At 40.3% G+C, this 4920-nt stretch overlaps 1 non-coding gene across 1 annotated transcript; it reads left to right on the top strand.

Moving 5' to 3' along the window:
• Positions 1 to 279: 279 nt before the first annotated feature.
• Positions 280 to 351, top strand: trnad-guc (transfer RNA aspartic acid (anticodon GUC)). Its single transcript has one exon. It is a non-coding gene; the product is annotated as a tRNA-Asp (tRNA).
• Positions 352 to 4920: the final 4569 nt, after the last annotated feature.

The raw sequence follows: 4920 nt of genomic DNA, 5'->3' as shown, positions 1-4920 counted from the left end.
GGTCTTCCGCGTGACAGGCGGAGATACTGTCCACTATACTAACGAGGAAGTAACTTCTTACTGATGTGGAACATGGGACTTTTATCTTGCATCTGAAAATAGTCGGTGTGTTTGAAAAGTATTACATAAAAGTCCCATATCCCGCCTTTCAATATCAGTTAGTTCCTCACTTCTTACTGATGTGGAACATGGGACTTTTATCTTGCATCTGAAAATAGTCGGTGTGTTTGAAAAGTATTACATAAAAGTCCCATATCCCGCCTTTCATACATGCACAGCTCCTCGTTAGTATAGTGGACAGTATCTCCGCCTGTCACGCGGAAGACCGGGGTTCGATTCCCCGACGGGGAGAACAACGTTTTTATTTACTTAGTTATTTATCAATATTTCAAGAGTAAATGGCCCACAATTGAGGGTTACGTATTCTCTCATTTGGACTAATAATTTTTTTTTAAATTAATCTTAAAAACTATTGCATCTGAATTTTTTGTAACAAGAATGCCTACTTTCTTTATTATAATATATCCTCCTGAGAACCAGAAAAAAAGCTTTGTGAATTTAGTATTTTTTTCATGTCATTACATTGTTTAGAGCATAAGAAAAAAATGGTAAATATTCATTTTTGAAAAATTATATTTTATTCATATGTTATGCTATGTCCTCTGTAAAGGACACCAGGAGACAGTTTTTCTAAAAAATAAAATGACACGAATAGACATGAAAAGGCAAAAACAATGGGATTTTTTTTTAAATCACCAATCAATTTTTGTTTCAGGTTTTTTTTTCTTCCACACTTTTTCTATCAAGGATGATTCAACTAGGTTATAAAAGATATAACAAAATGATTTGATATGCCATTTTACTTTATGCAATATGTGTGTAAAATTTCCATAAACTGGTTTTCCCATTAAACACAGTGTTATCTATACACAGTACCTAATTTGCATATTAATGTGCTGTTGGGACAGCATGTTGAAAAAAGAAGTGTAATAATGGGAGTAATAATTGGCCAGATTTTCATAATAATATCTAATATTTCATAAGAATATTGATATATCATTAATTTTCCTATTCATTTCTTGTGTCTCCCAAAATGCATAATAAACATGCTTTTGATCCTGGTGTCCTCTACAGTGGACATGTATGAAATCAGTATCCTGTTTTATAACAGGAAGTCATATTTTGGTTTGACAAGTTTAACCAAAACCATTCAAAGTGTACATTTAAGAAGTGGTTATCAAAGTGTTTACATCACAGTGAGAGAGACTGACAATGTTACTAAAGGCTTTGAAAATGTAAAGCCTGTTTTCTACCATACCAGTAAAGCGAGCTGATTCCTTGAGAGTGATGACGAAACCGGAAGTAAGCTCTCTTACCCACAATGCAATGGGGTACAGTTAAGTTCTCTTAACTGTTTTACATTTTTATACACCCACACACTCTTGTTTATGATGCAATTTAATAGCATAATCATTTAACGTTATTATAAGTTGTTCTGTTGCAATATATTTGCAGTACCGATGTCAGTCATGTTGCAACCGTTCTTGTGAAACGTGTTTCTGTCACTCGAGTACGTACTGCTGCTCCGGTAGAGTTCAGTACACTCATGTTTCTCTTCAGATCGTATAAATCTTTCGCCTTTTACTAAAGATTTCCGTGGGGAGGAACACAATGAGTATAAACTAATTTTTTGATGCCCTGCTTTACTGCGGGGCTTCGCTACTGTGTTGAAAGTCAGATTATCACATTTATTCTTTATTTGTAGCACGTGCACAGCCGTCCACACTGATGTAATTGGAGGAGTTCTTATGCATCAAGTATGTATTTGTTAGGATGTCGTTGCTTGGTTCACGATGAACGTGTGGCATCATAAAATCAAGTCGTTTCGTCTGTCTTTAAGTTGGACAGGATCTTCAAGGAGGAGGTTTGATTCCCTGCGATGCCAAATTAGGCTATATTTCTTTTTTTCCTCAAAACACACAAAACAAAAAAGACAAGTTATGCCATGTTCATAAATGTCTGTCCAAATAAGTGCTCGTCACTTTCAGTTTAGCGCTCGTGTTACGACTGTGTAAAGAACACTTTCTTTGGATTCATTAATGAGACAGTGCCCTCTTTTGGTCAGCTGTGTATCTGTGTCAGCCTAAAAGCGATCGTTGAGTGTAATTATATATATATATATACCTATAATCCTATTTAAAATTACAAAAAGAGAAGCCCGAGCTCAAGCCTCCGTTACTATGTCTATAGTGGCCCTGTCCCAAATGGAACACTTCATGTGCACTTGCGGTCTTACGTACTTACAATGGCCGTTAAGTCCACGAGACCATAGGGTGTCCCATTTGTCGTTTTAGCGTTTAGAAGGGTGCTCGCGAGCGCCCCCCTTGCGGCCGTTATGCGCCATCGATCCGCACTTCTGCCGAGCCCGCACTGGGGCGAGCTTCGCAGCAGACTTCCGCCGGACAGTCGAAGCTCGGAGGAAGACCGCGAGGGTTTCGGGTGCCATTTGGGACAGGGCCAGCGTCTATTTATAGTGCAGGGGGCGGGCGCTTCGGATTCTAGAGAGCATTTGATTGGTCAGAAAATTTGATGAGAAGCTGAAGTATGAGGTGACCTAAAAAAAATCGTTGATCCATTTTGGCGGAAATGACGAACTGCAAGCTTTGAATGCTTATATCTTCTAAATCCAAAATATTTCTGCACCCTTAAAGTAAAGTATTTTGAATTAAAATATGGTTTTATTACGAAAAACTGCTGTTGCATTTTTGAATATTTTGAACAACAGTCAGGCTACGTTTACACTGCAGGCAAATGTGACCCAAATCCGATTTTTTTTGCTCACACGTGATTCGGATCTGTTTTTGTCATGACAGTGTGAACAGCACAAACCGCATGGAATCTGATCTTTTCAATTCCGATTTGTGCCACTTCCATATGTGGTACTAAATCCGATACATGTCAGATGTTTTGCAATGTGACCGCAGTGTGAACAGTTATGTCGGATTTCATGCGACTTTTACGTCACTCTAGATCGACATTCGTCTAAGGCCCTGTCCCAAATGGAACACTTCATGTGCACTTGCGGTCTTACGTACTTACAATGGCCGTTAAGTCCACGAGACCATAGGGTGTCCCATTTGTCGTTTTAGCGTTTAGAAGGGTGCTCGCGAGCGCCCCCCTTGCGGCCGTTATGCGCCATCGATCCGCACTTCTGCCGAGCCCGCACTGGGGCGAGCTTCGCAGCAGACTTCCGCCGGACAGTCGGAGCGCGGAGAAAGACCGCGAGGGTTTCGGGTGCCATTTGGGACAGGGCCAGCGTCTATTTATAGTGCAGGGGGCGGGCGCTTCGGATTCTAGAGAGCATTTGATTGGTCAGAAAATTTGATGAGAAGCTGAAGTATGAGGTGACCTAAAAAAAATCGTTGATCCATTTTGGCGGAAATGACGAACTGCAAGCTTTGAATGCTTATATCTTCTAAATCCAAAATGTGTCACTCTTTTGGAGCACACTGGCTTTTAGATAACTTTAAGACTAACATACTGATACTAACACCCAAAAAACTTTAATTTTGATTTCATGGGAACTTTAAATGTTGAACAGATGGTGTTTGTCAGGTTCCCACCGTTCTTGTGAAATGTGTTCCTGTCACTCAAGTACGCACTGCTGCTTGCGTAAAATTACACTCATGTTTCTTTTCATAGCGTATAAATCTTTCGCCTTTTACTAAAGATTTCCGTGGAGAGGAACACAATGAGTATAACATAATTTTTTGATGCTCTGCTTAATTGTGGGGCTTCTTAAACTGTGTAAATATCAGATTTATTCATGACAATAACCTATCTTTGTGTTATTATGGATTTATACTATGTTCTTTTCTTTTTTGTGTGGAAGTATACAAATTTCTGCGCAAAATTTGAATTTAATGGTTTGAGACGTTTGAGATCTTAAAGGGATAGTTCACCCAAAAATGAAAATTTGATGTTTATCTGCTTACCCCCAGGGCATCCAATGGCGCTGTTCCACTGCGTGGTACGGCTCGGCTCCCGTTTCCACTGCAGTTCAGTACCGCTTTAGAGTGGGTGGGATTATTCACATGTCGTTAGTTGCGCCGCCTCTACTGCCGCGACTCCTGAAACACTTTTTCATTCTGCGTCGCCCCATCAATCTCTCGCTGGATCCGCTCCTCTGCTATCAACGAGAGGAACGTCTGTACTTCCTCAACAGACAGCGAAACAGACACTTTTTGGTTGTTAAAAAAAGGTGCGCTGGTTCAAAACAGTTGCGTTCGATCCTTTGCTGGCTGTGCTGATTTAAATCTAGCGGTTCTGTTGTGTTTGTGTCGCAAGTTCAGTGACGCAGGTAGTGACGATTCTCTCCGGCCAATCCGTGATCAGCAGAGTTTACACGTCACGTTTTGGTAACGGTAGTAAAAAATGATATAAATACTGTTCGGTTTCTGGCACAAACCGATCGTTTCGTGTCTTAGGACATCAGTGTGTCGTCACGAGCCGCAGGGTTTAATTTGATTTTGTTTGTGTGTGTTTAATGACTCTCAAAGCCGTGATTCCCATCCACTGACATTATACGACTGACAGACTGCAACGGTTTGTGTTAAAAATCTTTGTTTGTGTTCTACTGAAGAATCAAAGTCACCTACATCTTGGATGCCCTGGGGGTAAGCAGATAAACATCACATTTTTATTTTTGGGTGAACTATCCCTTTAATTTAAGAAAAGAAGAACGGGCCCCTGAAAACCAAAGAAAGAAAACATCGATATTTTTAGACAATACACCAGGGGCCCGTTCTTCGTACGTCGCTAACTCAGTTAGCTGGATTTGATTGTTGATGATTTGGCGTGATCTTGGATTGTTTGGTACTTCGAAGCTCATCCCGGAGTTGCTGTCATAGCAACAGGTCC

Source organism: Sinocyclocheilus rhinocerous, unplaced genomic scaffold (assembly GCF_001515625.1).
Source record: "Sinocyclocheilus rhinocerous isolate Xijiao unplaced genomic scaffold, SAMN03320098_v1.1 scaffold303, whole genome shotgun sequence".
Classification (NCBI taxonomy): Eukaryota; Metazoa; Chordata; class Actinopteri; order Cypriniformes; family Cyprinidae; genus Sinocyclocheilus; species Sinocyclocheilus rhinocerous.
Note: the sequence above shows the minus strand (reverse complement) of the source record. Positions and strands in the feature narration are given on the sequence as shown.